The sequence below is a fragment of the Narcine bancroftii genome, chromosome 8 (assembly GCF_036971445.1).
Source record: "Narcine bancroftii isolate sNarBan1 chromosome 8, sNarBan1.hap1, whole genome shotgun sequence".
Classification (NCBI taxonomy): Eukaryota; Metazoa; Chordata; class Chondrichthyes; order Torpediniformes; family Narcinidae; genus Narcine; species Narcine bancroftii.
Genome location: NC_091476.1, coordinates 5,447,588 through 5,462,039, shown reverse-complemented (window position 1 = coordinate 5,462,039; position 14,452 = coordinate 5,447,588). Strand labels below are relative to the sequence as shown.

The window sequence follows — 14,452 nt, the reverse complement described above, 5'->3', positions numbered from 1 at the left end:
ATGGTTCAGCGGGCAGCAACCTCCTTTGGGGAGGACCGCAGAGCCCACCTCGCTGACGGAGGACAGAGGAGGGGAGACCCAGCACCCAGCCCCAGTCAACCAATTTTCCCCTGCAACCGTGTCTGCCTGTCCCGCATCGGACTTGTCAGCCACAAACGAGCCTGCAGTTGACGTGGACTTTTTACCCCCTCCATAAATCTTCGTCCTTGAAGCCAAGCCAAAGAAGAAGAATATATTACACACACACACACACTTATATATATACACTATATATACACTATATATACACTATATATACACTATATATACACTATATACACACTATATACACACTATATACACACTATATATACACACTATCTTCTTTTTGGCTTGGCTTCGCGGACGAAGATTTATGGAGGGGGTAAAAAGTCCACGTCAGCTGCAGGCTCGTTTGTGGCTGACCAGTCCGATGCGGGACAGGCAGACACGATTGCAGCGGTTGCAAGGGAAAATTGGTTGGTTGGGGTTGGGTGTTGGGTTTTTCCTCCTTTGCCTTTTGTCAGTGAGGTGGGCTCTGCGGTCTTCTTCAAAGGAGGCTGCTGCCCGCCAAACTGTGAGGCGCCAAGATGCACGGTTTGAGGCGTTATCAGCCCACTGGCGGTGGTCAATGTGGCAGGCACCAAGAGATTTCTTTAGGCAGTCCTTGTACCTTTTCTTTGGTGAACCTCTGTCACGGTGGCCAGTGGAGAGCTCGCCATATAATACGATCTTGGGAAGGCGATGATCCTCCATTCTGGAGACGTGACCCATCCAGCGCAGCTGGATCTTCAGCAGCGTGGACTCGATGCTGTCGACCTCTGCCATCTCGAGTACCTCGACGTTAGGGGTGTGAGCGCTCCAATGGATGTTGAGGATGGAGCGGAGACAACGCTGGTGGAAGCTTTCTAGGAGCCGTAGGTGGTGCCGGTAGAGGACCCATGATTCGGAGCCGAACAGGAGTGTGGGTATGACAACGGCTCTGTATACGCTTATCTTTGTGAGGTTTTTCAGTTGGTTGTTTTTCCAGACTCTTTTGTGTAGTCTTCCAAAGGCGCTATTTGCCTTGGCGAGTCTGTTGTCTATCTCATTGTCGATCCTTGCATCTGATGAAATGGTGCAGCCGAGATAGGTAAACTGGTTGACCGTTTTGAGTTTTGTGTGCCCGATGGAGATGTGGGGGGGCTGGTAGTCATGGTGGGGAGCTGGCTGATGGAGGACCTCAGTTTTCTTCAGGCTGACTTCCAGGCCAAACATTTTGGCAGTTTCCGCAAAGCAGGACGTCAAGCGCTGAAGAGCTGGCTCTGAATGGGCAACTAAAGCGGCATCATCTGCAAAGAGTAGTTCACGGACAAGTTTCTCTTGTGTCTTGGTGTGAGCTTGCAGGCGCCTCAGATTGAAGAGACTGCCATCCGTGCGGTACCGGATGTAAACAGCGTCTTCATTGTTGGGGTCTTTCATGGCTTGGTTCAGCATCATGCTGAAGAAGATTGAAAAGAGGGTTGGTGCCAGAACACAGCCTTGCTTCACGCCATTGTTAATGGAGAAGGGTTCAGAGAGCTCATTGCTGTATCTGACCCGACCTTGTTGGTTTTCGTGCAGTTGGATAATCATGTTGAGGAACTTTGGGGGACATCCGATGCGCTCTAGTATTTGCCAAAGCCCTTTCCTGCTCACGGTGTCGAAGGCTTTGGTGAGGTCAACAAAGGTGATGTAGAGTCCTTTGTTTTGTTCTCTGCACTTTTCTTGGAGCTGTCTGAGGGCAAAGACCATGTCAGTAGTTCCTCTGTTTGCGCGAAAGCCGCACTGTGATTCTGGGAGAATATTCTCAGCGACACTAGGTATTATTCTATTTAGTAGAATCCTAGCGAAGATTTTGCCTGCAATGGAGAGCAACGTGATTCCCCTGTAGTTTGAGCAGTCTGATTTCTCGCCTTTGTTTTTGTACAGGGTGATGATGGTGGGTCACGAAGATCCTGAGGCAGTTTACCTTGGTCCCAACAAAGCTTGAAAAACTCATGCAGTTTGGCATGCAGAGTTTTGCCGCCAGCCTTCCAGACTTCTGGGGGGATTCCATCCATACCTGCTGCTTTGCCACTTTTCAGTTGTTCGATTGCCTTATATGTCTCATCCAGGGTGGGAACCTCATCCAGCTCTAGCCTTAGGGGCTGTTGAGGGAGCTGGAGCAGGGCGGAATCTTGGACTGAGCGGTTGGTACTGAAAAGAGATTGGAAGTGTTCTGACCATCGGTTGAGGATGGAGATCTTGTCGCTGAGGAGGACTTTGCCGTCTGAGCTGCGCAGCGGGCTTTGGACTTGGGGTGAGGGGCCATTGTTAATGGAGAAGGGTTCAGAGAGCTCATTGCTGCATCTGTATATATATACTATATATATACTATATATCTTTGGCTTGGCTTCGCGGACGAAGATTTATGGAGGGGGTAAAAAGTCCACGTCAGCTGCAGGCTCGTTTGTGGCTGACCAGTCCGATGCGGGACAGGCAGACACGATTGCAGCGGTTGCAAGGGAAAATTGGTTGGTTGGGGTTGGGTGTTGGGTTTTTCCTCCTTTGCCTTTTGTCAGTGAGGTGGGCTCTGCGGTCTTCTTCAAAGGAGGCTGCTGCCCGCCAAACTGTGAGGCGCCAAGATGCACGGTTTGAGGCGTTATCAGCCCACTGGCGGTGGTCAATGTGGCAGGCACCAAGAGATTTCTTTAGGCAGTCCTTGTACCTTTTCTTTGGTGCACCTCTGTCACGGTGGCCAGTGGGCCAAACTGCATGAGTTTTTCAAGCTTTGTTGGGACCAAGGTAAACTGCCTCAGGATCTTCGTGATGCCACCATCATCACCCTGTACAAAAACAAAGGCGAGAAATCAGACTGCTCAAACTACAGGGGAATCACGTTGCTCTCCATTGCAGGCAAAATCTTCGCTAGGATTCTACTAAATAGAATAATACCTAGTGTCGCTGAGAATATATAATATATATAAATATATAAATATTATATATATTATATATATTATATATATATACAGATACAGCAATGAGCTCTCTGAACCCTTCTCCATTAACAATGGCGTGAAGCAAGGCTGTGTTCTCACACCAACCCTCTTTTCAATCTTCTTCAGCATGATGCTGAACCAAGCCATGAAAGACCCCAACAATGAAGACGCTGTTTACATCCGGTACCGCACGGATGGCAGTCTCTTCAATCTGAGGCGCCTGCAAGCTCACACCAAGACACAAGAGAAACTTGTCCGTGAACTACTCTTTGCAGATGATGCCGCTTTAGTTGCCCATTCAGAGCCAGCTCTTCAGCGCTTGACGTCCTGCTTTGCGGAAACTGCCAAAATGTTTGGCCTGGAAGTCAGCCTGAAGAAAACTGAGGTCCTCCATCAGCCAGCCCCCCCACATCTCCATCGGGCACACAAAACTCAAAACGGTCAACCAGTTTACCTATCTCGGCTGCACCATTTCATCAGATGCAAGGATCGACAATGAGATAGACAACAGACTCGCCAAGGCAAATAGCGCCTTTGGAAGACTACACAAAAGAGTCTGGAAAAACAAACAACTGAAAAACCTCACAAAGATAAGCGTATACAGAGCCGTTGTCATACCCACACTCCTGTTCGGCTCCGAATCATGGGTCCTCTACCGGCACCACCTACGGCTCCTAGAATGCTTCCACCAGCGTTGTCTCCGCTCCATCCTCAACATCCATTGGAGCGCTTACACCCCAAACGTCGAAGTACTCGAGATGGCAGAGGTCGACAGCATCGAGTCCACGCTGCTGAAGATCCAGCTGCGCTGGATGGGTCACGTCTCCAGAATGGAGGACCATCGCCTTCCCAAGATCGTATTATATGGCGAGCTCTCCACTGGCCACCGTGACAGAGGTGCACCAAAGAAAATGTACAAGGACTGCCTAAAGAAATCTCTTGGTGCCTGCCACATTGACCACCGCCAGTGGGCTGATAACGCCTCAAACCGTGCATCTTGGCGCCTCACAGTTTGGCGGGCAGCAACCTCCTTTGAAGAAGACCGCAGAGCCCACCTCACTGACAAAAGGCAAAGGAGGAAAAACCCAACACCCAACCCCAACCAACCAATTTTCCCTTGCAACCGCTGCAATCGTGTCTGCCTGTCCCGCATCGGACTTGTCAGCCACAAACGAGCCTGCAGCTGACGTGGACTTTTTACCCCCTCCATAAATCTTCGTCCGCGAAGCCAAGCCAAAGAAAAGATATAGACATATCTATAGATATAGACATATCTATAGATATAGACATATCTATAGATATAGACATATCTATAGATATAGACATATCTATAGATATAGACATATCTATAGATATAGACATATCTATAGATATAGACATATCTATAGATATAGACATATCTATAGATATAGACATATCTATAGATATAGACATATCTATAGATATAGACATATCTATAGATATAGACATATCTATAGATATAGACATATCTATAGATATAGACATATCTATAGATATAGACATATCTATAGATATAGACATATCTATAGATATAGACATATCTATAGATATAGACATATCTATAGATATAGACATATCTATAGATATAGACATATCTATAGATATAGACATATCTATAGATATAGACATATCTATAGATATAGACATATCTATAGATATAGACATATCTATAGATATAGACATATCTATAGATATAGACATATCTATAGATATAGACATATCTATAGATATAGACATATCTATAGATATAGACATATCTATAGATATAGACATATCTATAGATATAGACATATCTATAGATATAGACATATCTATAGATATATAGATATATATATATATAATATATATAATTTCTTTATCTCATGGTATACTGTGGTTATTTAATTTAATACTATTGTTGGAACATCTTACATACCTGTGTGGTTGAAGCAAGCAAAACACTGTATACTGTACTTGTGTATGACAAGTATAAATTCTCCTACCATGTCATGAGCAGTTTTGATGAAAAAAACAATCTGAAATATTAACTTTGTTCTCTCACTACAGATCTGCTGAATACTTCCAATATTTTCTGTGTTTTTAAAAAAAATTTCATAAATCACATGTCTCTGGATCTTGGGGGTCAAGCGAGGAATATCAACAGAACTGAATTAATTAGTTCTTTGAAACACATTACAAGATACAATGGACTACTTTTTACGAGATGAAATTAAAGACAAGAGTGTGAAATAGTACAATCTATATGAAGAATGAGAATTTGTCTGAAAAAAATCAAAACATCTCATTTTGATGTGGGGTATGGAGCAGAGAGAGAGCAGAGGCAACACAGACATAAATCTTAGTACCTGACCTGAGAAGGTTAGAAGTTTATGGGACCCGGGAGTTTCTACTGTACATGGAAACAGAATATACATATAAAGATAAAACAGAATAGAAAAGGATATAAATAAAAATCATTTGCAAATCATCTCCAGAGAGTTGCTCTATTTCTGGGGTTCTAACACTGGAAAAAGGATCATGGTTATGTGGAGACACTGGAAAGGCTGAGTAGAGCAGAGAAAAGGCAGGGGAAATTTCAGAGGTGATAAAACCCATGAGGTGGAAGACAAAGGAAAATTCTTTCCATTTAGCAGAAGAATAAATAACCTTGGAACTTAGTAAAAACTCTTCCTTGTTGTTATCCATCCTATAGAATGACAATAGTTCCTTTCAGTCAATTTGTGGGGTTTGATAAGAGGATACCTCACTCCTCGGAAAGGAACAGTGTGTGCGTGAAAGGATTTAGGTGAGTAGGGGTTTGCACAGTTCCAGACTAACCCTTTTGACATCCCCTCCCAGATCCAGCAGCATGGTGAGGTCCAAGACAGCTGGGGGAGGTTCTGTTGCAGCGAATGGCCAGGCCAAGCTTCGATATAAAGGATGCCCCTTCTGCGATTCACAGCAGATTTGCCAATGGCTGTTGACCCTATGAGAAGGTTTGATCATCATTTGACAGGTTTTGTTTCTCAATCCTCCCAGGTGCCTAGCCAACCTCTGCACCTGGTGGGAGAGCCAATTTACTTTCCGACCACCCAACCATGCAACAGGTAGTACTGGGTTACATGGTACCAGAGGCATTCTGACGAGTGACCCAGGAATGCTGAAGGATCTCACCACACTGTACAATTTAGAGAGGGAAAAGAAAACAATCAATAGAACCAATGTTTCAGGCTTGAGCCCTTCTTCAAAGTGTGGAGAAGGGCTCCCTGAACAAGGAATCAGGCCCAAAACATGTTATCAGGCCCAAACATGTTATACATCTTTAACTCCTACACATGCTGCAAGACCTCCACATTTTTGTGTTTTTACTGCACCTGCAGTCTTGTGTTTCACCTCCACCTGGAAACTTAGATTTTCCCAAAATACTAGAGCATAATTTTTTTTTGTAAGGTGAGTCATCACAATCTGAATTCACCACCTTAATTTGTGATGGACTTTTTCTTGATAGTTTATTACAACAGAGAAAGGAATAAATACTGGAATGGGAAGATTTTTGATGGGTGATGGGAAAAGGCTGAGGATGAGACAATAGGATATTAATGCGCTAGAGCAGTGGTTTTCAAACTTTTTCTCACCACTCACATCCCACCTAAAGCAATTCCTACACAACTGGTGCTCTGTGATTAGATAGGGTTTGCTTAAGGGGGATGTGAGTAGAAATTAAAAAGTTTGAAAAACGACCATTTTAAATCATACCTTTTTTCTCTTTCTTTGGCTTGGCTTCGCGGACGAAGATTTATGGAGGGATATGTCCACGTCTGCTGCAGGCTCATTGGTGACTGTACACAGTTTCATAACTCCCCTCAAACAAAATATTTCAGTAACAATTGAGTTTTGAGCAGTGATTCTCAACCTTCCCACTCACATCCCACCTTAAGCAATCCCTTACTAATCACAGAGCACCAATGGCATAGGGATTGTGAGTGGAAAGGAAAAGGTTGAGAACCACTGTCCTAGAATCACGGATCAAATGACCACCTGGTCTATCGCATCAATCCTCATGTTTGTAAGCGCTGATTTTCATTTGCTTCCCATTGCAAACACTTGGGAACCAAGCTGTTCCAGACAGCTTTAAATCATGTAAAAATTGTTTAGCAAATCATCCGTGCACAATCCAAGGAACATTGAGAGTTAGGAGGAGCAGATTTTCAAGTACCCCAAATACATGCTGAAGAAAAATGTTAATGCCAGAACAACATTTTAGCCACTTAGATTTAAATTCAGATTTATTGTCAGAGTACATACATCACATACAGCCCTGAGATTCATTTTTTCCTCTGGGTCAGGTACAATGACTACTTAATGGCAGTGCAAAAGAATATACACAATGTATACATGTAAACATAAACAAATGTAACTGTATGTTGGGTGCTATCAGTAGCCCAATAATTGCACAGACAGAAGACTGAGGGGAATGATGGACTTTATTGAGCAAGAGATCGCTGGCCCGGGTCTAGACTAGGAAAATGAGCGGGAAGGAAAGGGGACGACCTTTATGGCTAGGGGTCACTTGGGAAGGATCAAGGGAGGAACTAAGGTAGGGAGACTCCGGAGGGTGGGCTAGCCAGTACCAATAGTCATATCACCACACTGTACAATTTAGAGAGGGAAAAGAAAACAATCAATAAAGTGCAAAAATAAGAGCCCTTAAATGAGTCCCTGATTGAGTTTGTTGTTGAAGAGTCTGATGGTGGAGGGTTACCAGCTGTTCCTGAACCTGGTGGTGTGAGTCTTGTGGCACCAATACCTCTTTCCTGATGGTGGCAGTAAGAACAGAGCATGTGCTGGGAGGTGAGGATCTTTGATAATTGCTGCTTCTCTATGATGGCAGCATTGCCTGTAGATGTTCTCAATGTCCTGGGCTGTGTCCACTACCTTTTGCAGGGCTTTACACTTGCAAGTATTGGTGTCCCATACCAGACCATGATGCAGCCGTGTGATAGTACAGATTCTATCATCAATGCGTACATGTTCAGATTGTAGTGTAGGATGACTGTGATTGGCTGAGAGTGTAGTCACACCTACTGGCAGGTCTTAAAGGATTGCTCCTAGCCAGACCAGGTCATTCTGGACTGGTTGACCTACTTGTGATATGCTCCAGTCTTTTAGTTAATAAAAGACTTGGTTTGGATCAAGAAGTCTTTGGTTCTGTCGATGCGCTCTACGAGCCAGTCAGCACATTTTCCACCACACATCTCTAGAAATTAGCCAAGGTTATCAATGTCATACCAAACCTCTGCAAACTCCTGGGGAAGTAGAGACACTGACCTGGTTTCTTCAAGATGCCATTAGAGTGTTGGGTTCAGGAAAGATCCTCTGAGACTGTGACTCTCAACAACTTAAATTTTCTCCTCCTCTGATCACTGGATCATAAACATCTGGTTTTCCCTTCATGAAGTCAACATTCATCTCCTTGGTTTTGGTGACAATGGTTGTTGTTGGTGCACCATTCAGTAAAGTTTTCAAGCTCCTTCCCATATGCCAACTCATCACCCCTTTTTATACAACTCACTACCGTGGTGTTGTCAACAAATGTGCAGATGGTGTTGTTGTACTGAGCAACACCGTCATAGGAGTAAAGTGAGTAGAGCTGGGGGCTAGGAACGGAGCCCTGTGGTGCTCTGCTACTGATGGAGATTGTGGAGGAGATGTTCTTACCAATCCTCACTGACATGTTCTATAGGTGAGGAAATCAAGGATCCAATTACACAGTGGGGTGTGGCGTCCCAGGTCTTGGAGTTAGCTGATCAGTTGATGGTGTTTAATGCCAAACTGAAGTCAATAAAGAGCATTTTGATGAATGCATCTCTGCTGACTAGTATTCCAGGACTTTGTGTAGAGTCAGTGAGATAGCATACACTGTAGAGCTTTTCCCGTGATAGGTAAATTGGAATGGATACATGTCTCATGCTCATATTATGACTGTCCATGTTCTGGCTGAAATAAATGTATCCTTCCAATCAGCAAAGTAGAATGGATTTTCAATTGCCTGGATGATCAATACACATCTTGATATAGACGCATGTTCTTCTTTTCTTTGGCTTGGCTTCGCGGACGAAGATTTATGGAGGGGTAATGTCCACGTCAGCTGCAGGATCGTTGGTGACTGACAAGTCTGATGCGGGACAGGCAGATACGGTTGCAGCGGTTGCAAGGGAAAATTGGTGGGTTGGGGTTGGGTGTTGGGTTTTTCCTCCTTTGTCTTTTGTCAGTGAGGTGGGCTCTGCGATCTTTTTCAAAGGAGATTGGTGCCCGCCAAACTGTGAGGCACCAAGATGCACGGTTGGAGGCAATATCAGCCCACTGGCGGTGGTCAATGTGGCAGCCACCAAGAGATTTCTTTAAGCAGTCCTTGTACCTCTTCTTTGGTGCACCTGTCTCAGTGGCCAGTGGAGAGCTCGCCGTAGAACATGATCTTGGGAAGGCGATGGTCCTCCATTCTGGAGACATGACCCACCCAGCGTAGTTGAGTCTTTAGCAGCATGGATTCGATGCTGTCGGCCTCTGCCATCTCGAGTACTTCGATGTTGGTGATGAAGTCATTCCAATGAATGTTGAGGATGGAGCGGAGACAGCGCTGATGGAAGTGTTCTAGGAGCCGTAGGTGATGCCGGTAGAGGACCCATGATTCGGAGCCGAACAGGAGCGTGGGTATGACAACGGCTCTGTACATGCTGATCTTTGTGTGTTTCTTCAGGTGGTTGTTTTTCCAGACTCTTTTGTGTCGTCTTCCAAAGGCGCTATTTGCCTTGGCAAGTCTGTTGTCTATCTCTTTGTTGATCCTTGCATCAGATGAAATGATGCAGCCAAGGTAGGTAAACTGGTTGACCGTTTTGAGTTCTGTGTGCCTGATGGAGATGTGGGGGGCTGGTGGCCATGGTGGGGAGCTGGCTGATGGAGAACCTCAGTTTTCTTCAGGCTGACTTCCAGGCCAAACATTTTGGCAGTTTCCGCAAAACAGGACGTCATGCGCTGGAGAGCTGGCTCTGAATGGGCAACTAAAGTGGCATCATCTGCAAAGAGTAGTTCACGGACAAGTTGCTCTTGTGTGAGCTTGCAGGTGCCTCAGATTGAAGAGACTGCCATCCGTGCGGTACCGGATGTAAACATCGTCTTCATTGTTGAGGTCCTTATTTGCTTGTTTCAGCATCATGCTGAAGAAGATGGTAAAGAGGGTTGGTGCAAGGACGCAGCCTTGGTTCATGCCGTTGTCAATGGAGAAGGGTTCGGAGAGCTCATTGCTGTATCTGACCCAACGTATGTAGTTTTGATCGTGAGGACCAAGGCAAAACTTCTCATGTTGCTGCTAAATCCAGAAATGTTAGGAGCAGGTTTACCTTACATATCCAGATAAAAATGGAAGGTAATTCTGTTTACTGCATTTATTTGAGGCACCACGCAAAAAATATACCTACCTGCATTTTGTAAAATAATTCCAACACCTCAGACACTTTAACCTCTAGGTAGATTTACCATAACGCAAATTGATGAGGAGTAATATCTGATAATTGATCTAAAGTAGGGGAATGAAACTTGCAATAGTTTTTATTCTTCTGGGTTTTTCTAATCACCAAAATTCAATTTTTAAAAAAATATTAGAATTGCCACTTCCTGTATGCTTGGCTGCACCCCACCATACATCATTGATGAAGAACGAGCATCGAGGCAGAGAGAGGAGAGCCAATTCAGTGACCCTTTAATCTTTCCTGGCATTATTTCTAAATTGTGGTCACAATCTAGCACTGCTCCATTTTTGAAAGAAAGAAAACATTGCAATTAAACAACAATTATTTCAATTAAACTTTATAACTCAACGGTAAATCATCCACAGCCTTTAAAAGATAGTCTGAGGGATTTTGGATTAATATAGCCATTCTTGAGTCCAGATTTATTGATTTACAATAATGTCCCAGTGCATGTCACTCATTAATAATTTCATCTTTCACACTTCACATATTCACTATACAAGAAAAATATTTACTTTAATTCCTTTCACGATCCACTCTGATAATTTTGTATACATCTTTATACTTTTCCATTGTTTGCTAACAATTATTTAATTAACCAGCATTTAATTACTCTAAGAGGCACAAGAGACTGCAGATGCTGGGGAAATTCAGTTCGTCGAGCAGCAACTGTCACAGGAAAGGAATTGTCAGTGTTTTGTATCGAAACCCTGCATCAGGGACGAGAGTGTAGAGTTTAATGACACTTAGCTGTGTTTTTCAGTATTTATTGTACTCTTTAAATGAATAAGACCATGCAAATAATTTTATTGGTGGGGAGTTGGAAAGTGTAGTGATGAGATAGGAAATCAAAGAGGAATGAGAATTACATGTCAATTTATCACAATAAATGTCTAGGCAGCAAACCAGGATTTCCTTTACTGCTATTTGGCTCTCCTCTAAGTAAGAAAAAAGATATTTGTTAAACATTTGTATTGAATGTTCTTTTGAGATTTGCCCTGCTTTTGTTGGAAAATAATTTTTCCAACAAGGATACAGATTTAAAAAAACAGGAAGTTGGCTTGGACAAGAGAGATGATGGAGGCTGGATGGTAGGTAGAAATCTATTGCTCAATTTCATTACAAGGAATGTTACAGCTGCTCATGGAGGGTTGTCCTGTGGGCGGATTCTGTGATGTGCTGCCATTCTTATCTCTGCCAACGTCTTTGATGGATTTCATTATTTTAAGTCATGGTCCAACCCCTCTTTGATGGCAATCAAAAAGCAAACAAAAAACTGCAGGTCCAGAGAACTCAGAAGGAAAAACAAAGATTTTCAACATGTCAGAGAGATGTGGACAGAGAAGCAGAGTTAATGTTCCAGGTTGGTGACCTGTCATGAAAGTTGTCGATCTGCTTCTCTCTTCAGATTCTTGACCTGTGGAGCATTTCTAGCCTTTCCCTGTTGACAGCATATCAAATCTAACACATCATACCGACTCTTGAAAGATTTCTTTTTAATGTCCTCTTGAATTTTTAAAAGAATTTCAGTCCATTTGAACATTGTAAATTTGACAATAAACTGTCATTACACTCATTAATTCTTCATAGAGGGGGAGTCACGTGATGCAGTCGTGGCTGGACGAGTGGAACCAGCCCTCTCCAGAGAAAAGAAAAAGTTTGAAAAAACAATGCTCAATCAACATAAAATACAGGAAGAGAAAGATAAAGTTGCAGAGAAGAGACAGAAGATGGCACCCAAAAGAGAAAAAGAATAACAGAGAAAAGGGAAGAAGGAAAATCACTGGAAAAAAAAGGTGGGCTTATCTGCACGTCAGAGCAGAGAACCACCGTGGAGAGGAGCGGCCGATCTCCAATGTCAGTGAGTCCCCAGAGGAGCGGTGTCCACCCAATCAGCAGACTTCAAAAATGGCTCTCAGAGCCACGAAGAGTTGCACCTGAGCAGTGCACAAGTAAAAGAAAAGCTCAACACCGGCAGGAGGGGGACTCAGCTGAGGAGCGGCCAGCTGAGAGACGCCCAGTATCGGGGCGTTCGACTGGGGGAAGTAAGCAAGAAGGAAGAGTGGTGAAAAGGAGAATGAAGGGCTGGAAGAGGGCGAGCAGCAGCAGGGAGGCCCAGCAAGGATACAGAAGCAGGTCACCAGAGAAGGATGAAGATACAGATACAGAGAGAAGATGACACAGACATAGATACAGACACAGAAGGAAGACGACCAAGAATTTCAAAGGAAAGAAGAAGGTAAAATAGAAGGACAAAATTTAGATAAAGCCTTTTTTTAATGAGGTCATTAAAAAAATGGGTATCATTAGAATTTAGTTCAATCAAAAGAAAAATGAAAAGAGCTGAAGACAGAATTCAAAGCTTAGAGTTGATAGGGAAAAGAGTAGAAAATATGGAGGAACGAGAAGTTGCTGTAGAAATGGAGATAAATGATTTAAGAAGGCAGTTGGAAGAGAGCGAAAAAAATATTAAAGAGACACAAGATTTATTGTCACAAAAAATTTGCGTATTGGAAAACTACAGTAGGCGAAACCACAAAAAAATAGTGGGCCTGAAAGAAGGCAAGGAAGGGTCAGATATGAAGGAATTTATAAAAGGATGGATACCGAAGGTGCTGGGAATGACAGATTCACACGAAGAAATAGAAATTGAAAGGGTGCATAGTGCGCTAGTACCGAAACTGCCACCACATCAAAAACCGAGATCTATAGTGGTAAAATTTCTAAGATATACAACAAGTGAAAACATACTGGAGCAGGCAAGAAAGAAGGTTAGAGAAGACAATAAGCCATTGGAATACAAGGGACAAAAAATATTTTTTTACCAAGACATAAGCTTCGAACTTTTAACGAAGAGGAAGGAATTCAACATGGTGAAAACAATCCTATGGATGAAAGGTTATAACTTTATATTAAGACACCCAGCGGTACTCAAAGTATTCATTCCTGGGGAATGGAATAGACTATTCTTGGACCCAAAGAAAGCCCAAGAATTTGCTGAACATTTGCAGGACAGGAAAGGAGGAGGAGGAATGACAAGAAGGATATATAAAAATATGTAAAAATATAAAGTAAAGATAATGTATATATAAAGATTTGAAGATGGATAAGAGAAGGGGAAGGGGAAAAAAGAGAGAGCTTTGTTATATGTATAGGAAAATAGTGTTCTTTGGGGGGGGGGGGCGGAAGAATAATGGTCACTGTGAAATCAGTTGACACTTCAGAGCAAGTTTGCAAACCGAATGGAAAAGGGAGTTGTGGTGCCGTCAAGGGGCAAGCATGCAGGGGAGGTTAATTTGCGGTTAAAGGCTTGTGGAGACTGTTAGGTATTTCATGCCTTAAGTGCGTTGTCATATATTGAGATTAAAAGGGAAAAATTAAAAAACAGTAATGGGAAAAAAGGGGATGGAGGTGGGGAAGAGGCAGAAAAAAGTGAAAGATACAAGATGGCCACATTGGACTATATAACTATAAACATTAACGGAATATATAACCAAGTTTAAGTGTACCCCATTGGGAAAAAAAAAAATCACATATAATTTAAAAGAAAGTTACAATGTTTGAAAAAACCTGGGAACCATATATGGAACATAACAGAAAGAGCAGGCCACGGACCACCAGCACCTAAAAATGATAAAAAGATAAACGCGATCAGATTTATTTTTTATTTAATTTTAAAATTTTTAATTTTTGTTTATTTATTTATTTTAATTAAAAAAAACACAATAAACCATATTGACCAAAGTACATACAGACATTTTTCTCTTGAATATATAGTGTAATTTTCTCCCCTTTTTCCCCCTCCCTTCCCTCCCTCCTTTCCCATTTATTCAAAGTTCAATCTATAAGATACATTAAACCTGTTAAACAATGTTGTCACTTAATAAAAATAAACAAGAAATTTTTATC

At 42.7% G+C, this 14,452-nt stretch overlaps 1 protein-coding gene across 9 annotated transcripts in view; it reads right to left on the bottom strand.

The window, feature by feature from the left end:
* LOC138740295 (NALCN channel auxiliary factor 2-like) overlaps positions 1–14,452 on the bottom strand; it is a 330,405-nt gene that overhangs the window by 293,293 nt on the left and 22,660 nt on the right. The window contains exon 5 of one of the 9 annotated variants that reach the window (XR_011342809.1): positions 10,865–14,167. The exons of the other annotated variants lie outside the window; for them this stretch is intronic. The gene's annotated coding sequence lies outside the window, so the exon portion shown is untranslated. Of the gene's footprint in view, positions 1–10,864; positions 14,168–14,452 lie in introns of those variants that run through there. 9 annotated transcript variants of the gene reach the window in all.